This window comes from Cavia porcellus, unplaced genomic scaffold, assembly GCF_034190915.1.
Source record: "Cavia porcellus strain 051 isolate PalLab524CR breed Dunkin Hartley unplaced genomic scaffold, mCavPor4.1 scaffold_5, whole genome shotgun sequence".
In the NCBI taxonomy this organism is placed as follows: Eukaryota; Metazoa; Chordata; class Mammalia; order Rodentia; family Caviidae; genus Cavia; species Cavia porcellus.
The window spans coordinates 27,293,260-27,306,033 of NW_026947488.1; the positions used below are offsets into that span (position 1 = coordinate 27,293,260).

The 12,774-nt window shown below is 39.1% G+C and overlaps 1 protein-coding gene across 7 annotated transcripts in view; it reads right to left on the reverse strand.

The window, feature by feature from the left end:
• The window catches only part of Raly (RALY heterogeneous nuclear ribonucleoprotein), an 82,035-nt gene that overhangs the window by 43,879 nt on the left and 25,382 nt on the right, over positions 1 to 12,774 (reverse strand). For 3 of the 7 annotated variants that reach the window (XM_063248499.1, XM_063248495.1, XM_063248501.1), the window contains exon 2: positions 2,818 to 2,902. The exons of 2 other annotated variants lie outside the window; for them this stretch is intronic. The gene's annotated coding sequence lies outside the window, so the exon portion shown is untranslated. Of the gene's footprint in view, positions 1 to 2,817; positions 2,903 to 9,112; positions 9,133 to 12,662; positions 12,746 to 12,774 lie in introns of those variants that run through there. 2 more of the 7 variants (XM_063248497.1, XM_063248498.1) reach the window with 2 other exon arrangements.

The following is a 12,774-nucleotide window of genomic DNA, read 5'->3' on the forward strand; positions in this document are numbered from 1 at the left end:
ATATGAAAATTTTGTCCCGTTGTCATTTGTTTGGTATTTCACATTAGCTAGAACTTATCAGTGTCAACTGTCTCCTGACTTGCTTCCCTTTCTAGCCAAAATAATTTGTTTGGCACTCAGTCATTTTGGTACTCATTGTGCCTCTAGGAATAATTAGTAAGTACTGAAGTATCTCAGTGGGATTGTTCTCATTTTGCAGGTGAGGAAAGCACAGCTCAAAGGTTAGTCTCACAAAAAAAAAAAAAAAAAAAAAGTCCACAGATTCAGATCTTAGTAAATCTGATTCTAAAACCTCCTCCCTTCCTCCAACATCAGATGGCCTATGGTTTTAAAGAATACACAGAATAGTAAGAAAGATGCAGCTAATTAATCTTCCCAAAGACCACATATTCCATCAACAGCTTTTGTCTTTTGCTGTATGCTCTAAATATACTTGACAGATCACACTAACTGAAGAGAAAGGAGCAGGTAGTGGATGAGGGTTAAGGATGGAGAGTGAAGTTTCAGATAATACAAAATGACAACAGACAGTCTCAAAAGAAGCAATTTCTGTTTTGTGTTAATGGGGTCTTTTGTTGTTACAGAACAGTACTTTCCTCCTACTTCTGGCCAGTTAGATAATGACGGCCCATCATCCAAGATTCTTGCACCACAGTTGCTAATGGCCCTCATTTTTCTGAAATGTAATTTTCCAGTCTCCTAGTTTGGATTCTGATATCTCAACTCTAATCTTAGGTTCAGGACTCTCTGCTATGGCCAATATTCCTAGAACTACCCTGACCTATCTATAGGGTAAGTTGGTCTCTCCCTTGTTTGGCTGATCTTTTGCTCTGGCCTACTGTCCCAGGGGAAAGCTAGAAAGATTCTCTGCAATTTTGGTGAAAAAAATGAAGGCAGTAGGGGGGCTGGGCGCAAAGGGGCCTAGACCCTTTTGTATGCCACTCTTTTTCCCCCAAAGCAAGCTGTGACATTGCTTTGCCATGATAACAACCTTCAAGAAAGAGACAGCTGTTTCTGGAACCAAAGCAATAAAATGTGGCCAGAATTCCTGGGTGTAGAGTGAACAAAGACAGCTGCTTCTTATATGAGCTGTTCTGGCAGCCTTCCTTAGCGCGCACACACACACACACACACACACACACACACACACACACCACACCACACCAATACACAATTCTCTAGACACCATATGATGATTATACTGGCAGACAATGGGCCTTCTTTCTACCTTTTAAAGTTACCAATCCCTCCTGGGTCAAATGTTTGTTCCTTCACCTTGAAAGATGATGATGTAGTGCTACAGCTCCAACAACAAACTAAACCCAAAGCAAGGAGAGGTCAGAAAGTAAGATTAAAAGAGATGTATTATGGAAATTAAAAAGATTTTAAGAAAGTGCTGTAAAAAAAAAACAAAAAAAAACCTGAAGCCAATAAATTCAAAACGTAGATGAAATAGGCAAATTCTTAGAAATTATCAAAATGACTCAAAAAGAAAGAAAATCTAGGTGGACCTATAAAAAAGGAAAAAATTGAAATAGCAATATTTTCCCAAAAAAAAGCCAAAACTCACTAGGCTTCAGTGGTAAATTCTGTAAAACATTTGAAGAATTAACACCAATCTTTTACAAACTTACCCAGTACAGAGGCAACATACTCTTCTTCATCTTGAAGATATTATTACCAATACCAAAACCAAAGACACCATAAGAATACTTTAAACCAGTCCTTCAGCAAATCAAACCCAGTATTGTTTTTTAAAAAGTATATGCTAAAACCAAGTTGGATTTACTTTACAAACATGAAGTTGGTTTAATATCCAAAAATTTATTACTATAAAACAATGTCAGCAGAACAGAAGACAAAACCACACAATCAACAAAATCTAATATCTATGTAAAGTCTCTCAAACTAGGAATACAAAAGAATTTTCTTAATCTGATAAGTCATCCACAAGGAAAAAAAATAACTGAATGGTAAAGGACTGATATCAAACTGGTACTAACATAAGGCTGTCTGCTTTCACCAATTCTCCTGAACACTGTCCTAGATAAAGTAGTAGAGGTACCAACTGATGCATCAGAGGCGGTTTCTTTTTTTAATAAACATCTGATCATGTCATTCCTCCAATGGTTCTCTATTTCACTCAGAAGAAAGCCTTCCCTGTCTATCTTTGTGACTTCTCCCGTTTTCCACTCTCCTGCCTTGTTTACTTCCTGCGTAGCCACACTGGCCTCCTTTTGTATCTCAAACACTTACAAGCATACTACTATTTCAAGGCCTCTGAACTTGTTGCTCCAACTACTGGAATGTTATTGCCCAAGATACATACATAGCACACTACTTCAGTTCCTGTACCTTCATGCATAGATCTTATTTGATCAGACAAGCCTTCCTTGATAATTTAGTTCCTCCCTACTTCCTTATCCTGCTTTATTTTTCTTTATATTTATTCATGTGTCTGCTTTCTTCCACTAGAATGTAAACTACAATAGAACTATTTTATTTACTGCTACATCTCAAACACCTGAAAGTGTGTTTAGTTCACAGATAAACAGTGACCGATGAATAAATAGCTTCCAAAAATTTTTATATATAAGAATTAATTTAAAAAGTGAAAACTCAGCCCAAGATAATGTTTTCAACATCCTCTCTGACTAGGAGGCTACCTTTGCTAACATCCATTCTCTTAAATATTAAGTAGATTAATGATCAGCATAATGATCAGTATGTTATCTGCACTAAGTGTAAAAAATAGTCCCCAAACTAGTTACTCTATCTATGTCTTAGGCCAAGCTTGCCCCAAATTTGTCCACTTACCAGTACCAAGGCTGAACTTAGCCAGCTATTTTCTCCTTTGGCTTATAAAAGGTCAGCAGCAGCTGCCTCTGGAAATAGGTGTTCCCTGTAACAGAGAAGTCCATTATACGGTTCTGTATGAACAGACATAAACTTAGGATAATACAGGCATTCACAGTTTCTGCTCTCATACACTGCATCCTAGTGAAAGGTACATTATTAAATATACCATGAGAGGTAGTGCTAAGTGGAATAAAGAAATTAAAATAGAGTAAGGAACAACAACAACAAAAAAAAAATGACAAGGAATATGAGGAATATTTAATTCAGATAAAGTGGTCAGGGAAGGCCTTTTCAAAAGACGGCATCACACAAAAACTTGAATAAAGTGAGAGGATAAGACCCACAAAACTCTGATGAAGACTATCCCAAAGAGGGCATGTCAGTGTACAGACCCTAAGGCAGTAACAGCTAGACAAGAAGAAGACTTATGTGAGCCTCCGGTATTGACCTCATGTTTCTAGGATTATGCTCCTCTTCCTCTCTGTTGTTCAGTGAGAACGGTAAGAACAGAGCAATCCCTATATTTCCAAGAACGTGGTATAGAGGTAATCCTGGTGCAAACAAAAGTGTAGTACATGTTAGATACTATTGTAAACCTTTTGTTTCTATTAATTCATTTGATCTTTGAAGCAATTTTACAAGGTCAGTGTCTACTATAGTCTTTATTTTACCAGTGAGAAAAATGAAGCACAGAGTTAATTAAATTTGCCCCAACCCCACAGCTAACAGAATGAACCCAGGAAGTCCCAGACCTAGGGTTTACCTCTTAACCACACATTATACTGTACTCAAAAACAGAAGAAGACAAGCAGGAAATATGTTCTCTAGTTCAGCTGATAGGCCCACCTGCTTATTTACAAGCAAGCCTGACATCTTCATTTACTTGCAGTCATGGCTTTTTGGGGGGGCAGGGGTTGCTGAGACTGAATCCAGGGCTTTTGCACAGAGCTCCATCTTCAGCCCTTTTTTATTTTTTGAGATAGTGTTTCATGAAGTTTCTTAAATAGGCCAGGCTGGGCCTGAACTTGACGTCTTTCTGCCTCAGCCTCCCTGAGTGCAGGGACTACAGTTGTACACTGTATACAGCAATACAGGTAGTGGGGTAAGTGCAATAAAGAAGATTAGGCTTTTTACTACATACAAATTGAAGGACTTTAAGTCCATCAGTCAGATGGTTCCAGAGACTTCTCTAATCTCTAGCTATTGTGATGCAAAGCCTGGGAAAAACAACAGCAATTTAACAGCCACTAACATTTATTACCTACTTGGAAATAGACTGGGTAAAGGAGACTAGAAGAAAAAAAATGGAAATAAAGCTTTTATAAATAAAAAGGGGCTGAAAAGAAGCAAAAAAGTAGCAAGATATTATCATGTACAGGTACCAATTCCCTATGGTGAAAGCTATCATTATATATATCTAAAAGGTAACAATAAAATTAATTTTAAAAAATAAAATAAGATGTCTTGTGCTCTGGGTTAATGACCTGGGGATGACACGCACCATGTACGTTCCGCTATTGCCCCGACTGACATGTTTTGAAATTTTGTTGTAGTTTTTTTTCCTTCTTTTTTTCTATCTAACTTTGAAATAAAATGGTTTGGAAAAAAATAAAGTAAGACTAGGTACTAGGCTAAGCATCTCAGTGTGCTATCTTATTTCAGGGAGAGAATAAGAACTGCTTCAAGGTATGAGTACAGAAAAGGGGTGCGGGGCAGGTTTCCTGGAACAAACAGCAAACCCAGGACCTGAAGCTATCTGCAGGCCCAGGTAAAAGGACAAAGGCAGTGGGCAAATGGTACCAGGATTAGCCTATTAGTATCTCCAACTCAACAGTCAACAAACTGTACTCAACTATTTCTCAGCCTCACAGTTCAGCAAATGGTATAACCATTTTCCTAGGTTCTTGAGACTCCAAAGTTCATGTTTCATCCAACCCTTCCTTCTCTATTCCCACAACTGCTGAGTCCTTGTGTTTTGTTTTTCCTCTAAGAATTCTATATTCACATGGGTCTTCTTTATTCTCTGTGTTAGCTTCCCCTTTTTGTGATTTTTTAGTTTTGGTTTGGTTTTTGCATTGCTGAAGATCAAACTCAGGGCATTGCTAGTGCCAGGCAAGGGTACTAGGACTGAGCCACATCCTCAGCCTTCATCTTCCTCTTGACTGAGGATCATATTATAACGTGTAGGGGTTTAACAGTTACCCAGTGGGTGTAAGATTCAAAGTGGGAGGGGTTATTTGCAATAACTCTTGCTTCACTACTGAAATATTTCTTAAAATTTACTGGGATTACAAGAGCAAACTATGAGAGACCAGGAGGTAATCCCCACCTGGAAAGCAGCAAGATGCACCCACAGCTGCCAGAGGGGGGATAGCCACACCCATGCCCTTCTCAGTGAGTCTGTGCCATTCTGGGACTGCAGGGTACTGCAGATCAAGGCCTCACCAGGAAGGATACCAATTGGAAAACCATATCATTTTCATTGTTTTGTTGGGTTGGGTTTTATTCTCTTTTGTTTGTTTATGTAAATGTTAAATCTGATGGCAGGAGCAGCTATTTGAAAGATAACAAGACAAAGTATGGTAGCCATTTTATATTTACTAGTGGCTTATTTTGAAGTCCTTTATTGTATTCACTGTTTGGCTTTATTTCTATTCTACTCTGCTGTTTGATTTTTACTATGTCTGAAAGTATCTGCAGCTATTTTGAAGATAACAAAAGGTATTACGGTAACTATTTTTGGTTTCATAAGATTTTGAAGTCCTGTATCACTTATACTGGTTTATTTTTGTTTGGTTTTATTCTGTTTTATTTTCCTTGGTTTTATATGCTTTAAAATAAAATAAGGGTCAAGGATTTAGCTCAGAGGCATAAGCGCCTGCCTGGCAAGCGCCAGATTATGAGTCCGATCCCTGGTACCAAAAAAATAAAATAAAATAACTGCTTTTTAAAAGCAAAGAAAGAAAAGAACAGACTATGAGAATAGTCTCCCTCCAAAATGCCGCTCCAATCCACTGCCCCTAATAGTCCTAATGCCACTCTCCTGCTCCAAAAAAAAAAAAAAAAAAGTTACCATTCCCAGTTGCCTCGGTGTCATTCTTTAGATACGTGATTGTGATCATCTGGTCATCATCTGCCTTACCTCTACTGTGCTTACCATCTCTAATACTTTTTTCCATGGTGTTGCCTCTTCATCTATATATACTTGAATCTTTCCTAATCTTCAGAAATCTGAAGAATCTATCAAATAATCCTGAACCTTTTCTCACCATTTTCTCTGGTATATTCATGAACATCTCTGATTTACGGTTACATTTAATTTTGGCTTTACCATTGGCTAAAGCCTCAAGAATGAAGTCCATCTTTTCCCTTTCATTCTCCCGGAGACTCCCAGTGTTTCCACAGAATGGAGACCTAGTCAGTTAAGATTTCTATTCCCAATGCTCTTACTTTTATCTTAGTCTAGACTTATCTCCTAACAAGAAACTAGATTCTAATCTGAGCTCCAGTTCTGTCATCTACAAAATAGGGATACAATTCTTATCCTGTTGGCCAGGCATGGTGGTGGCACAACCTGTAATCTTAGCACTCTGGAAGACTGAGGAGGATGGCAAGTTCAAACTCAATCTGGAGCTCAGTAAGATCCTACCTCAAAACAATTCCTATCCTGCCAAAACAGGGTTTTTGTGAGACAAAATAACAAGAAATGAGAGGAATTAGAAAACTCCTATCCAAGTCTATCACAGCTCCTATCAGATGAAAAATGCTGTCACCCATGAGCCTTCTATCCAATTACAAAATATTTCTTGATATTATCTTCCTGACTGGCCTTCCTGTATAAACAGCTGAATTAGGGGTTGTAGCAAATGAGAAGATGACTGAGAACAGAACTTATTCTTAGACAGACTGCAACCTAGGGTGGGACCATATCAACTATCCACACAGGAATACTAAGACTACTAGGCAAGATTTAATAATTTAAAGAATTTTATGTATTGGGCTGGGGATTTAGCTCAGCGGTGTAAGTGCCTGCCTTGCAAGCCGCAGTTGTGAGTTCGATCCCCAGTACCCCCCCCAAAAAAAGAATTTTATGTATTATAAAAGTGAACAAAGATAATGAGTTTGAGGCTAGCCTTAACTACCTAGTGAGACTTATTTCCAAGAACAAAAAACAAAAAAATAGACAAAGAAATCCATTTGATGTAGGGTGGCCTCAGAAGCCATAAAAGGAGTAAAAATTTAAGTCAGGCCTTGATTGAGGAAGACACAAGGCAGTACTAAGATTACAGGCAGCCAAGTTAGACAGAAATTAATATACAGTCAGAGAGATACTGGGCTCTCAACAAGTCAACAGGAAAAATAAAGACATAAGAATTGTGGCATAAATGAAGGAGGTCAGACCTCAAGATAAAGATGTAAGGGCCAGACCTACATGACTCCCTAAAGGATAAGTAATAACTTGGAATTAAACTATTGTCACTATCACCTATCTGGTAAAGTTCAGCTTGACATCAGTCACCCAAGTGGGTGACCAGAGAATCTGGACCCATCCTTTCCCAAAAATCACTTTGTTCTTTTCATGTACTCTTGCTACTCTGCTTCCCTACTGGATCAATATTAGCTAAATGGCTATATTTGTAATCTTATTGGTTGATTACAATTTGATCCACATTGTACTTGCCTTGTGATTTTGTACTCACCTTATGATTTCACTCTATAAAACATTCTCAAAAGAGAAATGACCTCGTCAACCCACTTTTGGGACCCCTCCTGTCTTTCAGGAGATACTTCTCAATAAATCTTTCCTACTCCTAACCTCTGTTGTTCCTTGAATTCATTCTTTGATTTTATGAGACACAATTCACCATGTCTGATATCTAACAGATTGAAAAATAGCAGGTTGGAAGTTACATTTCTCTTATATCACTACTGTTGGGGACCACAAATTATAAATTGAGTCTAGGGGACATCTAAGCTTGTCCTTGTCCTGTCCTTTGAGCTAAACCGGAACTCAGGAACTCCCTACTCTTTTTCAGTCACAGATGGAAGCCCTAGAGCTAGTAAGTGCTGTGGCACTCACAGAGCAAGCTAAGACCTGCTACAGATGATTAAGGCACCTGGGAAAACTATAGTTTCCACATTCCCCAGTATTGTCCCTGTTCTGACAAGAATGCTCTGTTCTTCTTACTAGCCCACTGTAGTAGTAGCCATCACTATAACTGTTCCTGGAAACATCCACTACCCCTTATCATCTATTTTCCTTGATTCAGATGTAATGAATAAATACCAAGGTTCTGGGTGTCTAGTCTCATAGCTTTTTGTTCCCCATGAATAAATGGTCATCCTAGATCCCTGCTGCACCCCTATTCTGTCTCTTGCTCTTTCATCATGTACTATAACACTTGGCAGGAGATCAGAGATTCATTGCAGGGGTCCCTGCAAAGGGTCTCCTATATACTACTATGTCCTAAGGTGCTGAGTTAAGAGTTAAGCTGCTAATTCGCATGCCACATTGTAAAAGTGGATGATGGCATATCCACTATACAGCCAAAGTAACTGAAAATAGGTGAGGTAAAATGTGTCATTCAGATCAAACAGCTCAAAGTAGCTGAGTCAGGATTTGACCTCAGGCCTGCTTTTGTTACAGGGACCTAGAGAGGCTTGGCCATGAGATGCCCAATGGGTATAAAAGTAGGATGGAGCTTGGCATTTCTGTCTTCATTTCTTGTATCTGTCCTCTTTATTACCTTAAAATTTTGGGTTATATTGCTGCTCAGCTCTGCAGGTAGTTATGTTAATCACTTTAATAGTGTCTGTAATACAGGCTTATTATTAGCTTTGAATTTACCTAGCCTATCTTACTCCTTTTAAAAACTAAGAATATTAAGATACAAGGAATAAAAGTAATTTTCAAAATTGGCCAGGACATCCAATATTGTTAGCTTTTATACATCCAGATCCAGACCCCTGGTATGCCTGTAAGTCGCCAGTCACTATTCTAAATCTGCAGTCACCTCAGATTCTAGAGAAAGCAAAGCCTCATAGACCACTCCAAGATGCAGTCTCCATGCCCAAGTAGAAACATTTACCCTAGGAACCAAGGCTGCCCTTGGCCCCCAGAAGCAGAACCCATTATCTCATGATAGGAACTAAACAGCATCTTCAAGCGATGATGGCTATCTTAAAAACTTTTCTCATTGCTGAGACAAAATACCTGACACCCAAAGTTAAAGAAAGAAAAGTTTTAGCTCACAGTTTGTAGAGGTTTCAGTCCATAACTGGCTGGCTCCAAGGCAGGGTAGCACTGAAGAGGAGAAACAGTTCATGGTAGGTAGAAGATAAGCAAAGCAAGCTAGGGACCTTAGCAGCATTCTTCTCCCCCTTTCATATTCTATTTGACTACAAGAATTAGGGCAGCAACAAACCAATCAGTGGGCTGATTTTAGTAATCACCCACCCTTAAGCCTAGCACATTTAATCCCACTACTGCACCATGAATCACATACCCTAGATTCTGCCACCTCTGAAAAAGCCCCATGTAAAACTGCGTAAGACTGTGGAACATCTAGACACAAACCATAACACTCTCTCCCAGAACTTTGCAGAATCAGTCTTGAGATGCAGCTCAACTAGATCAGGGTTACCTACACTGCCAGCTATGTAAAACACCCAGCCTTTGACTTTGTTCCCTTTTTCTATAAAACCCTAAAACTTTTGTCACCTCTTCAAAAACAGATGTTGAACCTCTTCATCTCTGTTTCCCAGCCTGCCCATGCTGATTAAAGCTCCTTTCCTGGCCACTCCCACTGCTCATGTCCTTGACTAGTATAATGGTACTGGTGATCAAATTTGATCTGATTAGTATTACAGACAGCTAAGTTAGCTAGATATACTACAGGCAGTCAGACAGGGCTAGACCCTTGAAGGAGTCAGCACAGAGGATGAGAACACATTAAGACTGACTGGATATGCATCTGCTGGAAGGCCAGGCCTCAAAATAAAGACAGAATGATAGGCCTACCTGCCTCCCCAAGGGATAAACAATGTACTACAAACTGATATCAAATAAAGGTCAAGAGTCTAGATAGACATCAGTCACCCAGCTGGGTGACCAGGACCTCCTGACTCCCTCTTTCAAAAAAAGTTGTTGTTCTTTCCATGTACACTTGCTATGTGACTGCTTCCCCATTGGATCAATATTACCTAAGCAGCTACATTTGTAACCTTATTGGTTGATCATAGTTTTGTCCCACATTGTACCCATCTCATAATTTTGCCCTATAAAACTTTCTTTGAGAAGTGGACTTGTTGGTAACCCATGTGGACCCTCTCCTGTCTCTCAGGCACTCTCTCTTCCAATAAAGCTTACCTATTCTTAGCTCTATTGTTTCTCAGAATTCATTTTTTTATTCTGGGAAACACAAACTGTTATTTCCCCTATATCATTTGGAGATCCTATATAAATAGGACCCTGGCAGCTGAGTTTTTGCCTTAAGCTCTGGAAACACTTTCAAAGCCTGCACGCTATTCCTTACTTTATGGACTGCCTTACTTCAATAAAGAACAACATGGAAAAAATACTGGCGTGGGGGGGGGGGGATTGAAAGCATAACCAGATAAAACTCTAATGGTCTTTCAACCTCAAAATTCAATTATTTGATTTGGGGGGAAAGGGGCTGCCTGTTGCTCTATCTTCGCCTTTAGACTCTTATGGCAGAGTCTTATTAATTGTAACAGACCAAGCACCTAACTCCCAGCCTGGCAAGTAGGGGTTACGAAGTATTTGGAGAACATGTGAATAAATGAAAAAACAAACACCTGCCCCATCAACCTTTGTTCTGAGGACTAGAAGAAAGATCCCAAATTTCAAGGTCCATGTTAATCTGAAAGAGCTATGATTCTATTAGTTGAAGGTATCCTTCTCCTATTCTTGTTTTCATGAAGTAGGGAAGAAGCCAGAAGATAAGAAGGAAAATTGCACAAGGAGCAAAGTAACAAGATGAAGAAAGGGGTAAAAGGAGAGAGGGTACGGGAAACTACAAGGGGATACTGGGTAGGACTGAAATGTCTGAGGCCTGGACTTTGGAAAAGATTTATTTTTCCTTTTGGTTTAAAAACCAAAGACTTTTAAGAGTAACAGAAATTCCTTTTTATAAATTTTAAACAAAGGGAACTTACCTGTCCAAATTCCAAACCAAATCTTTCAGGAGGAAATACTTAACAACAATCTTCTCAAGATTCCCATCGTCAGTCCTCACTACCGTTCTGTCTCAACCAACCCCAGCCTGGTCTAGCTGAAAGCCTGGAGAGAGTAAACTGCTTCCTTCCAAAGTTATTACAGATTAACAAACCCTAGGAGTCTATCCTCCTTATGGATGAGGGGACATAAACATGCTCCGGAACTCTTGTCACAAACTTTATTGAATTCTAAAAGGAAGTTTTTTTTCTCCCCTCTGAATTCCTCAAAGGTGTGTTAAGTGAACTGGAATGAAAATGTGGACAGAAGAGCCAAGGTCCCTTTGGAACTCTCTAGATCTGCAGATCAGCTCACTTTTAGGCCTGATCTACACATTTTATACATGAGTCTTTCCTTATTGAAAGGTATAGGAAGAGTGTCCCTGGAGGCCCAGACAGAGGCTGGAATCTGGACCCCAGAATATCCAAATTCACTCTATTGGGATTCACTTGCCATCTCCCAGAAAAGCCCATAATAAAATACAAAAAAATGAATGTATGAGCAACTGACCAAATTGGAAAGGCTGCTGGTTCACCCCCCTCCTTCAGAATGAACTATTCTAACTTACAGGAATGGTACAACAAAAGCCAGACAGCAAAAGCCAGCATATGTGGATTTAGTCAGGCTTTAGCCCATCAGTAAACCAAGAAAAAATGTTGAAAATGTGGTTCTGTTGAATGTGGTAGAAGTATCCTCAACATAGCAAAGCTGGATAAATCAGCTTAGTGACTTCAGTTTCAAGAGCATTAGACTGAGTCAGAAATTTCAAAGCCTAGCTCCAGCTTTGCCTCTAATTCACTGACTGAACAAAACTTGGTTTTCAGATCTGTAGAATGAGGGTGATCATTATCTACCCTTCTGAAGAATTAAACACTGACAATAACAAATTAACATTTAAATTTATGGTTTGATAAGAAGCAATAAAAAGGAGTAACAGAATGGCCTCCATTAAGGGCTATCTCAGCTTTTCAGTTAAAGGACTTAACTAACTCTAGGTGAGTGAATTAGGAAGCATTATGGCAGACAGTGGCACTGTCTGTACCTCCATGAAGACAGGCATCAACTCAAATCAGAAAAAGTTCAAAAAACACATACACACAAATCTCAAAAGGTGCAAGTAGAGAGAACCAATGAACCACTAAAAATCACGTATTACTCAGTGAAAATAACAGAAAGGTAATACACTAATACTTTGGCACACTCAATCGTGTTGAAACTCACTGTATTTGGTATTTAAAGCATTTTGGTGTGAAAGTTTTGCCCTTAATTTAGTACCCCACTCAGGACAACTTGTCTTGTGTCAACTATTTCAGAATTGCTACCCTTTCCAGCCAAAATGATTTGGCTATCTGGCCTCCCTGAATCAATTAATGACAAATACTTGGGTTCCACTGTGATGACCACAATTCTGTGGTACAAGTTTTAGCACCCGGATCTCAATCCCAGTTCTGCCTTTCTAGCTTTGTAACCTCAGGTAAGGTATTTATTCTCTGTGCCTCAGCAGTTCTCAACATGTGTTTAAAAAGATTCCTGCTTCATAAATAAGACAACATGGGAAAGTCCTTACCTCAGGGCCCAGCGTAGTACTGAATGCTAAGTATTGTTATTTGACTCAAGTATTACAGAAGGATAAATCTGAAGCAAAAAGTCCTAAAAGAAGAGAAAGAAATGTAATTTGC